Here is an 11,206-nt window from a genome sequence, read left to right as displayed (position 1 = left end):
ATTTTATTTAGTTATGCAATAAAAAAATGATACAGTAGGAGCAGCTGTATTCTGGGGTGCGGCCTACTAATCCCATTGGTTGTTGTGTTATTGAGGGTGGAACAAAGCCTTGTGATTGGCTGTGCTCTTGGTTGATCAGCCACCGATCTACGTCACAAGGATCTACTTAATATTCATAAGCTCAGCCTTTGCCATAGTAAGATTGGTGAATCTGCTGCCGGGGCGGTCCTCTCGTGTGGGGCTGGGCGTAGGCTGTACTGCACACACACACACACACACACACACACACAGCGGAGCACATTGTTCACAGTGGACTGTCTGCTACATCTAATACAATCCAGGAAAATCTCGAATTAAACGAAGTCTCCTGAAGAGTGACTGAATCCGGGGAATCAGAGGTGAAGTGTACATGTTTTTGCTATTAAACCATACATCGTTTGTATGCAATGTATTGTAACGTGACTCAAAGTGGCACATATTGTTTACCTTAAACATATTGCTATCATCGACCACAATTGCCGTATATTTATGGTAATAATTAGTGCGTTTTTATAATTGCATGGAGAATGTTTACATGCATGTGTGAACAATCAGTCATCGATACCGATCTATAGATTCCAGCACTGTTCTGTATTTTCTGTAATGTTTTATTCAAAATTGTTTGTTGATAATTTAAATGGACTATAGTGTTTATTTAATTACTTTATATATCATTCACCCTTCACAAGAAAACCTGTTCAAGCATCTAAAAAAAAACTGAATCTGGTCAGTTTACATTGAATCAGACTCTAGTAATCGATCAAACTGGCCATGGCTTATCTTCCCGACGAATTGCATTTATTGGGAAAGATTTCAAGTCTAACACTGAAAGGAAACATGTTGACTAATTATCTGATTTGTTAAGTTTTGGTGGCATCCATGTGACAGTTACGAGCCTCTCTGTAAACTCGGGTGACGCCCCATAGTACCCGACGAACAAATGCAAATTCTACTATGACGAAGGCCAGCTCATGCATATTAAGTAGTTTGCGTCGTAGCGTTCCAATGGCGAAGAACTGTTTGCTGAATACTAATTAGTTTCTGCTGACGTCGCTTAGTAGCCCACCAATGACAATGCCTCGATCATGAATATTAAGATGCCTCAGCATAGTAGGATTCGTAATTTCTGGATTATGAAGAGCAGTGCGGAAGTTTAATAGTATGTTTTATCGCAGAACAAGCCAGTTTAGGTCGCTTAAGTAGCTCTACAGAAGTTGTATTGCATCTCTGTAATATTTTATAGGTCACTGCACAGTGTGATTCGTTGATTTTCTCTTTAGCTACAAAATGAAAGTAACCAAATGTGTTTTTCTGAAGCCTTCTAAACTGTTATTTGAGATAACTTACTGTGAGAAGGTGCTATCATATAATGCGACTCGATTTGATCAACTAATCCTTATTTACAGGCTCTTTTCAATGTGAGGGACATATTAGCCTGATTATACACTATGCCTTCGTTTCGGCCGTGCCAACATCTATAAATTTGAACCAAAATCTGCTGAAAAACAGATGTAAGCCAGTCTGAGATGTTTTTTTGGGCCCAGACATGTTTGTTGGCTGTTTTTAAAGTGGGTTTGGGCTTATCAGGTCTGCGTTCACTCATTTTCAAAGAAACAGTTTGAGGCCCAAACGATTAATTAAAAACGCGTTACGAAATTAGTTTAGTACATGATACATCACTGTTTTGCTCTGGGATGCCCAATGGCTTTGTGGGTTTGTTTGAAACCGTGCAAGTGAGGCCTCTTCTGTTGTGAGGCCCGTTTCAAGTGAAAATGGTGAAAGACCCACCATTAATCCAGTTATGACCATCTCAAACCAGCAAAGACTAGTGTTGTTCTTATTTACCGGTACTACATTTATTTACATTTACGCATTTGGCAGACGTTTTTATCCAAAGCAACTTACATTGCATTTCAAGGTACAATTTTAAATTCTTATCAGTTCTTGCTTTCCCTGGGAATCGAACCCATGACCCTATATATATAATTTAATTGAAATAATACTGAAATAAAATATAATCTAAATATTTAATAAAAACGTAAACTCAGGGTATCTTTACTCAACAATGATGTACTAAAAACAGGAACGTTTTTCCTTTGTGTTTTTCGCGTACAGACGATAACGTTTTTAAACTGATCCCTCTTAAAGGATTAGTTCACTTTAAAAAAAACGTTAGCTGATAATTTACTCACCCCGATGTCATCCAAGATGTCCATGTCTTTCTTTCTTCAGTCGAAAAGAAATTAAGGTTTTTGATGAGAACATTTCTCCATATAATGGACGTCAATGGGCCCCAAACGGTTCAAGGTCCAGATGACAGTGTCAGCGCCGCTTCAACGGGCTTTAAACGACACCAGACGATGAATACGGGTCTTATCTAGCGAAACGATCGGTCATTTCAAAAATAAATAAAAAAGTTTAAGTTTTATAAGCACAAATGCTCGCCTTGCTCTGTTCTGTGATGCGCGTTCGTGACGTCACGTAATACGCAATTACGTTGAATTACGTACATTTTCAGGCCCCCAAAATCATTTAATTCATTCATATTTTTGTTTATTTTATTTCATTTTCACTGTGCACATGATGTCTCATCCCAAATATTTCCATTGCATTTATCAACATACAAACAATATCTTGAAGTGTCTGCAAGTGAAGGGCAGCAGATTTAGGCTAGACGGATGTAATGATCTGGCTCGTGATGGTTATTTTGGGGGATGATGTCAGTAGCTCACTCCGCCTGGATCTGTTATGGTTCCTCAGTATTCGATTCCTTCGATTCCTTTTCCCACGTGAGATTCCTTTTACTGTCTGATCCCGACTGGAAATCACTTAGGCCTTCTTCTTCTTCTTCTGTAGGGTTGTGGCTCAGGGAAAATTGATACTTGAGATTCTATGGGGACCATTTATTACTTGTGCTCTAACATCATGTTTAGCAATATAAGATTTAAAGTCACTGTAATTGTCAGGACATAAAGGTTCTCAATGATTAGGCAAATAATATTCATTCCAAATTCTTGGTATTACCGTAGATATGTTGATGTCCATAAAATGCAGACCTGGGCTGGGTATTGATTCAGATGTTCCTATTCGATTCGATTTCAATTTCAATTCCGATTCTAAATTCGATTTCGATTCCCGATTCGACTCTTAGGCCCTGTTTACACGAGAACGCTCGCGGGTGAAAACGTAAAAATATTTTATCAGATGTGCCTTTCGTTTACACGGCGATGGCGTTTTTGGGGCAAAAAAGTGAAACCACCCTCCAGAGTGGAAATCTTAAAAACGCTCCACCATCGCGTTCCCGTCTAAAGGGTAAAAACGCAAAAGTCTGCTAGACAGTGAAGGCGTCGCGTACGCGTTTACGTCACAGGCATGCGCCAGTACAGGAAAATAAAACATTATCAAGCTAAAATATAGCATTAATTTCATTGACAAAAATAAAATACAAAATTCTGTCATTATTGAGCGACACGTGAAGAGCAGCGAGGGTTAAAGCAGCGGCTTTACCGTATTAAACATGACAAACTGTGTCAGCGTCTCTTTCACTTTCAGTGCTCCACATCGCCTCCTAGCCGCCTGGAGTGCACACTACATCCAATATTTTTTTTTTTTGCAAAAACGCCAAAACTTTTCATTCAGGTGTAAACTGAAAAGTTTTTGTAATTAAATTTGTTTAATATAATTTTTTAGGGTTAATTTTCACGAGTGATAAACCAGTTGTTGTAAAGTTCTTCAGCAATGAGCCATGAACAAATTTTGCATACTGCTAAACAAATTTACCAAATGCCAAATATGTCAAACAAAAATATAGTTTTTGCCCCCACATTGTGCGCCCACATAGGTGACATGTTTACCGGTTGTAGTTTGTCCATGTTGTGTGCAAAAAAATAGATGCTATCAGTCAAAACGCATCATCTGAGAAGTGCTATCTCTTTTGGGCAATGATTTCAGCTCTCCAGCCCAAAACTAACAGTTGACTAGGGTTGGAAAGTAAACAACTAGAAACAAACCACTAGAAACCTCATAGCAATGTGCAAAAAATATCCTGGAAACAAGCTAAAGACATTATTTCAAAACTGGGCACCCACTGTGTGACTTGTGTCAGGTTTAGATGTTTATTCCAGATAGTGGTGTGCGGTATACCGGTTCATACCGAAAACCGGTGTATATTTTCGTTACGATATTAGTTTTTAATATACCGCCATACCGATGTATTTAATTACACGCGCTGCACGACACTGTTTCAGACGGACCCTTTACAATGTTGCGAGGCGTGGTGAGGGTATCACAGCAGTGCTCTGGTGATACGTTACAGGGAAGATGGATGCTGCAGAACTAGTAGAACATGACACAGAAGAACTTGTGCCAAAAAGAGGAGCCGGGGCTGTTGTTTGGAGGTTTTTTGGTTTCCAAAAAAAAAAAAAAAGTTTCGGGAACCGTTCATCCAATCGACTTCACAAGGGAGTGCAGTGTCGCATTTGGTGCAATATAGATGGACACGCGAGACGCAACATTCAGAATTAATTCAGAATTCAGACCGATTCAGAATTAATAAACTTTTAGTAAACTACAGAACAACGCGAGCGGGAAGCGGCGCACCTCAAGCGGGCAGGGCTTATATGCTCTGAGAACGGACACTAGTAATATAAAACGCACACACACAGGTCTGTTAAATTAAGCAATACTTTTAACTTAAGGTAATCTAATATTTTTCTGACTAACAAATTACTGACACAGTAGATATAAAGAAAAACTAATTTTAAATAAAGAAAAAACGAAATTTAAATAAAGAAAAAACGAATTTAAAATTAAGAAAAACGAAATTTAGATAAAGAAAAAACAAAATTTAAATAAAGAAAAAACGAAATTTAAATAAAGATTATTTATAAAAAGATTTTTAATTTTTTTGTGTATATCAAATTTGCATAAAAATATTTTTGTGAAATTTGCACAGTAAACGTTCTGTATTTTGACTGCAATTGTCTTTGCATTCTGATTCCTCACTTCATTAGAATCATGACTGACTCTTATTTGTAAACAACAGCATAATTTTCTGGGGCCATGCAAACCTGTATTACTAGTGTGGAATTATTCTACAATATTCACTAATGACAGTAAAATAGACCATCCTAAGTCGATTTACTGCAGTAATTCCTCTCTCAACCAGTAGAAAATGCATTGAACACCTGATTATGCATGAAAAAAAAATAAACGTCATAAACCATTCTACCATTGGAGAAAGTGTAGCGGCTAATTTGGATCACGTGTGCCTTGATAACCAATCACATTACAGCCGTGGCGTCATTGAATTAATCGTTAAAAATTGTGCGACAGTCAGTCACTGTTTGGCGGTTACCATAGAAATCATAACTTTCACGCAATTGACCGTTCGCAAAAGCCACGCCCCTTAGTTATTGTTACTACGCCCGTCAAACAATTGAGAACCAGACACATAGCCATGGCTGGGTTGAGCTCCATACATTAAGTGAGTGGTTTTGGAGTAATGCAGCAGACATATCCTCCAGGGCACGACAGAAAGTATAGACAGAATAGCGCACAGGAGCACATGCACAAAACAGTTTTGTGAAATTATATATCAATCATTTTTATTTGATCATATATCATTTTACAAAACTGTTTTGCGCATGTGCTCCCGCGCGCGCTATTTCAGTCACAACACTGCAATCAGAGGACGCGCTGAAACATCAACTCTCGATGCGGTTCTCTTCATAACTCGTAGCCGACTGAGAAGGACATATTTGTGTAAATAGTTGTGCAACTGCGCAAACTTTGTTTTGAAGTTTAATGTTTGAGTTCCAGAGGAATTTGTGACTGTGTACCTGCTCAACACACAAGTTTCGTAATTAGATCCGTGCTTTTTCTCTCTTTTCCCTCTTGTTTGCTGACTGATGAGGGGCCGCAGTAGTGCCGTAGTGAAACGGTGTTTGTACATGTAGCCTGTTTTTTAATAATAGTTGCAAGCAATCATAAAATACAGCAAGTTTTAAGCCCGTGCAGACCTCACTGCCATATCTTGCTGAAATCGAGATGTTTGACGGAGGTCCTTCTCCTTAGTTACAGTTGCTGAGCTAGGATTGGACGAGAACCATTCGAGGGCGGGGTTTTGCGAACGGTCAATTGTCTATGGATTATAGACTTACAGACATTTTTTCACTGTAAACAAAATTAATGTTTAGGAGCAAACATGTTTCAGATTTGCTGTCGATTCATTAAATAAAAAGCTATTTCCTCACAAAAGCGTTGTATATACAGGTTTCTTGTATACAAACAATACCGGATGCGCGCGCATCCTAGAGGCAAGACCGCTATATGTTATGCCGAGTTCTGTAAAAGAACATTGTAATTAACGTAGATTTCGCATTGTTTGTAAATTCTTGTTGACTCAATAATAAACTGCAATTTCAGAGTTGGATCTGTTTGCTTGTGTTTCATTTGCATATTAATATAACATTATGTAAAACGTTAGTTAGTTGACTAGTATGAAATTGTCCAACTAAGTTTGCGAATCATAAAAACCTGACATACTCTATTTATTTAGGTTAGTTTACAGCACAACAGCTCCGCGTCATCTCTGCTTCTGCTAGATATAGCCGTAAAGAGTGTTGCTTTTTCTGCCTCTTAGATGCGCGCGCATCTATGTGATGACGTTGCACAGAAACCCGTGTATTGAGAGTAATGAAGCCTCTCCTCCAATGATATCCATTAAAAAAAAACGTCCTCTTGTCTCCTTCACTGCGTATCGCAGCGTTAGCAGGCATTACACTTTTTTCGGCTAAGGTTGCAGGCTTGCCTTCATGTGGCTTTGTTTATCCCCAACAGGACAGGACTACGGGGGCTCATTAGGACCCATTTGAAGCCCCTTGGCACTTCGGCGCTAATTATAAATCTTAGAAAGAGTGATATAGAGATCGCACTGGAAAGAACCCGATGGGATGTGTCTCTACTGGTCTCCATCCCAAACAACCGGTTGCTCTGACAGAAGGTCCTAATCAAACTTTCATTGCCCCCTGAATGTGTGTATAATTCATTCAGTTCTTCCCTCTTCGTGCCCTAGTTTAGTTAAAGAGGTTATTCAAAAGATGGCCTACATTTTTGGGCATACTTTGCTCAACCGTGTTTAAATTGAAACTGAAAGTGGCACTGTCACTCATCTCTGGTTTTGCGTAACTAAATATGAATGAACATCAGCAACGCGTAACACATTTCAAATGACAAATTGACTTTCATTGTTCATGTTTAATTAGTTGACAGCACAATTTATAATGATTTGCTTATATCAACAGGCTTTTTAAATGTAAATTCTGACATATTTACTGCATGCAGTTCACCAGTGCACATTATTTGAATGGGATTTTTTTCTTTATAAAAAATGTATAGTACTTCAGGCAAATCTGAAAAATGCTGTCATAATTTACACACCCTCATGTCATTATAAACCCAACTAACTTTCTTCTTTGCAATTGTACTTCCATTTTTCGAGCTTAAGTAATGTACATTGCTATTACCTTTAGGCTTGCTGTACGACTGTCACATGGTAGATGATAAAATAGCCCAAACAATCCCGTAGATTTGCAGTGAACCCCATATATAGAGCATAATTATAATAAGCCTTGAGGATTGGGCTCTTTAAATTTGGCCAGTGAGGAACCTCCTATCAATGTAAAAATGTATAATTATTTTTTTATTCTTCTATTACCGTACATTTACCCCAATGTTTTGTTTAGCTTTCAAGGGGTTAAAGGTACAATATGTACGATTTTTGTAAAAAAATATCCAAAAATCACTTGCACAGTGTGATATATTTCCTGCAGTTGTGTACTTACAATATCCCAAAAGTTCCCAAAGATGTTTAATTTCAGAGAAATTCAGATTTTAAGTTCTGGCTCGTCCCTGGTCATTGTCGCCTGTCAATGACGTAATATCCGCGTTATCCCTGGTTTCCGCTCGTACTGCCATAGTAACCATGGCGACAGACGTGGACAACTGCGTTGTGTCTAGCGGCACGCTCACGCTGTTGTCGTTTCGTTCAAACATTATGGACATGGCAAGCAGACTTTGGGACAAAAGGAGAACTAACACAAGGATCAATATCGGCGCGGTGTTTTCGAGACGCCGAGAGCTAGCGTCCGCGACTAACTTGGACTTGACAGAGACGCCGCTCTCACGTGTACTTTATTAGACAGGTGAGCAAATGTACATAAAACTAATCAATTATATAGCTCAACATGATGAAATGTTAGAATATGATCTGTATGTATTCTAATGTTGATCTAGCTTACGGCTAGTCTCATATCCATCAAACTAACACATAGAATAACATTATAACTTTAACACACTCAAATACAGTTTAGTGTGATATTGTAGAGTAGGGCTGAACGATTTTTGAATATAATCTAATTGCGATTTTTTTTTTCCCACCAATATTGCGATTCGATATGCGATTTTTTTTATTTTTTAAGCTCTTTGTCTTCTGTATGAAACTGTTCTTTCCTGGAAGCCAGACCTCTGTTATGATGACATGAGGTGAAGCATGAATTTATGAATGACATTTTTATTGAACTACTTCAATCACAATAGTATATTTGAACTTCCAGGGCCCTATTTTAACGCTCTGAAACGCAAGTGTCAAAGTGCAAAGCGCAAGTAAGTTTGTGGGCGGGTCTTGGGCGCTGTTGCTATTATACCGGCGGGATAAACGACTCTTGCGCCGACGCAAATCTAAAATGTGTTGGTCTGAAGTCGCTTCATTACTCATAGGTGTGGTTGGGGCGTGAAATAAACCAATCAGAGCGTCCTCTCACATTCCCTTTAAGAGCCGGCGCGCTTGTTCCACGGCGGATCGCTATTATAACGGCGGATTGCTATTATAACGGCGGATTTGCCGGACGCACGCCAGGAGCGGTTCACAGCCGAGGAGACTGACGTTCTCGTCAGCGCCGTAAACCCTTGTTCACACGCTACATTATGGCCAAGCACGCGCCCTTAAATACCATATGACCTGAAATCCCTCTGAACATCTTGTGTGTAATCAAAATGAAAAAATAATTTTGCACCTGGCTTTATCATATGTTAAAAAATTTAAAAAATTGATTTTCGCCATATTTTTTTAAATAAAATGTCACATAAATCAGGCCAGGAATGATTTATTAACAAATCCCTCTGAACATATCTTCAGAATACTGCTAAGTGTGTAACTGGAGAGTTTGGTGTACATCGGCTGAGATGTTTCTACTGGAGAATGACAAAAAACTCATTTTGAGAAAAAGGCATTTAAAGATTTGTAATGTAAAAAATCATACTTTTTTAGTGGAAACAACTATTTACTGACACAATATCTCAAAAAGTAATGTGCAAGATTGGGCCCCCAATCTTGTAAACATCAGAACATAAATATATATATTTAAAAATTTGGTAAAAAAAATATACTAATGTCATAGAACCCTTGCAAAGTTATGTTAAATAGTTTAAGAAAGCCACCGCTACTGGTCACATCTATGGTTAACGTTAGATTGATTTGTTTAGATCCAGTGAAGTTGTCATCATAGGCGTAATTTGCGGGTGGGACATTGTCCCCCACCACTTTTCGAAACATTGAGGCACGGATGTACCTAATACAAATAAATAAAACATCTCCAGTTAACTAGCAGAGCATTAATTTAGTACGATATTAAATAAGAGATCTAGCGCTAAAATCAGATTTTTCTTTTTTTATCTGAGTGCTTGTTGCCGCTGCTATCGGTTGCATGGATCTATCTCCGTTGCGGAGACTCTCCGTACTACTCGTTTTGGTGAAATCACAAAAAAATGCACACAAACGTGTCCCTGCTTGATATAGACTGTAACCACAGATATTCGGTTTTGATGAGAGAGAGAAAAAAACCATACGAGTGCGGATTGAGGCCATTGTCAATGTAGCCTACAGTTGCCAAGTTAACTCTTGTTACGCTCCCGTGCCGTGTGACATATTTAACGGCTCTTCGTGTGACGTGACCATAATGTCTATGGACGTGACCAGAGTGCAGCCTTTGTGGTTAGAAAATATCGTTTGATCATATCGCGATATTATCGCAAATGCAATTAATTGTTCAGCCCTAGTGTAGAGCGAGTGAGACAGCGCTGCGTTACTTCACAAGTTTAAGGCGAGACACTACAGGTGAATAGGGTACAATTTTAAAATAATAGATATCACCATGAAACTTCCTCAGTTGATTACTTACACAAGTTCATAAAAAAAATGTATTACAAGTTTTTAAAATTTGTATGTTTAATTATGCAAATTAGGCATTTTCTCATTAAATATGCGCAATTTTGAATATATTTTCGGTAGATAGATCTGAACATATGATAAAGCCAGGTGCAAAATTATTTTTTCATTTTGATTACACACAAGATGTTCAGAGGGATTTCAGGATATATGCTTTAATTACCTAGGAAATCAAAATATACTGTCCATAGCCTTAAAAAATTGATTTTCGCCATATTTTTTTAAATAAAATGTCACATAAATCAGGCCAGGAATGATTTATAAACAAATCCCTCTGAACATATCTTCAGAATACTGCTAAGTGTGTAACTGGAGAGTTTGGTGTACATCGGCTGAGATGTTTCTACTGGAGAATGACAAAAAACTCATTTTGAGAAAAAGGCATTTAAAGATTTGTAATGTAAAAAATCATACTTTTTTTAGTGGAAACAACTATTTACTGACACAATATCTCATCAAATCATTAGCAACAACAATACAAACCACCTAAATCACATCAAAACTTATAAACACAGCATTTATGGCCTTAAACTGAGCAGAAAAACAGTCAAAAACACACATCTGAATGTCAGAGCGCGTCACGTGATGCATCTGAACCAATCACGGCGTCAGAAATTGACATCAGCCAATGAGATTTCGCTTTTACAGTTAAATGCCCATTATACTTTCACGATTGGTTGCTGATTAAAAGGAAATGACCATATTTGGATCCGACAGCATTGTACAGGAGAGAGAGCGCTTTCCAGCGGTGTGTGTGATTAAAGGAAGGAGAGAGAGATCGCGGATCATGTTGATTTATAACGACAACTTTTGTTGAATTTCTGAGAAATCTACAGACGCAAATAAACAAAGTGTAGTAAAATAAAATAAAGACCTAAATGT

At 38.1% G+C, this 11,206-nt stretch overlaps 1 protein-coding gene across 1 annotated transcript in view; it reads left to right on the top strand.

Annotated features, from left to right (window-relative positions):
• The first annotated feature begins 193 nt into the window (after positions 1 to 193).
• hrasa (HRas proto-oncogene, GTPase a) overlaps positions 194 to 11,206 on the top strand; it is a 33,296-nt gene continuing 22,283 nt past the window's right edge. Inside the window, exon 1 of the mRNA XM_079604675.1 lies at positions 194 to 398. The gene's annotated coding sequence lies outside the window, so the exon portion shown is untranslated. The remainder of the gene's footprint in view (positions 399 to 11,206) is intronic.

The sequence above is a fragment of the Phoxinus phoxinus genome (genome assembly GCF_949152265.1).
Source record: "Phoxinus phoxinus genome assembly, chromosome: 25".
Lineage (NCBI taxonomy): Eukaryota > Metazoa > Chordata > Actinopteri > Cypriniformes > Leuciscidae > Phoxinus > Phoxinus phoxinus.
Note: the sequence above shows the minus strand (reverse complement) of the source record. Positions and strands in the feature narration are given on the sequence as shown.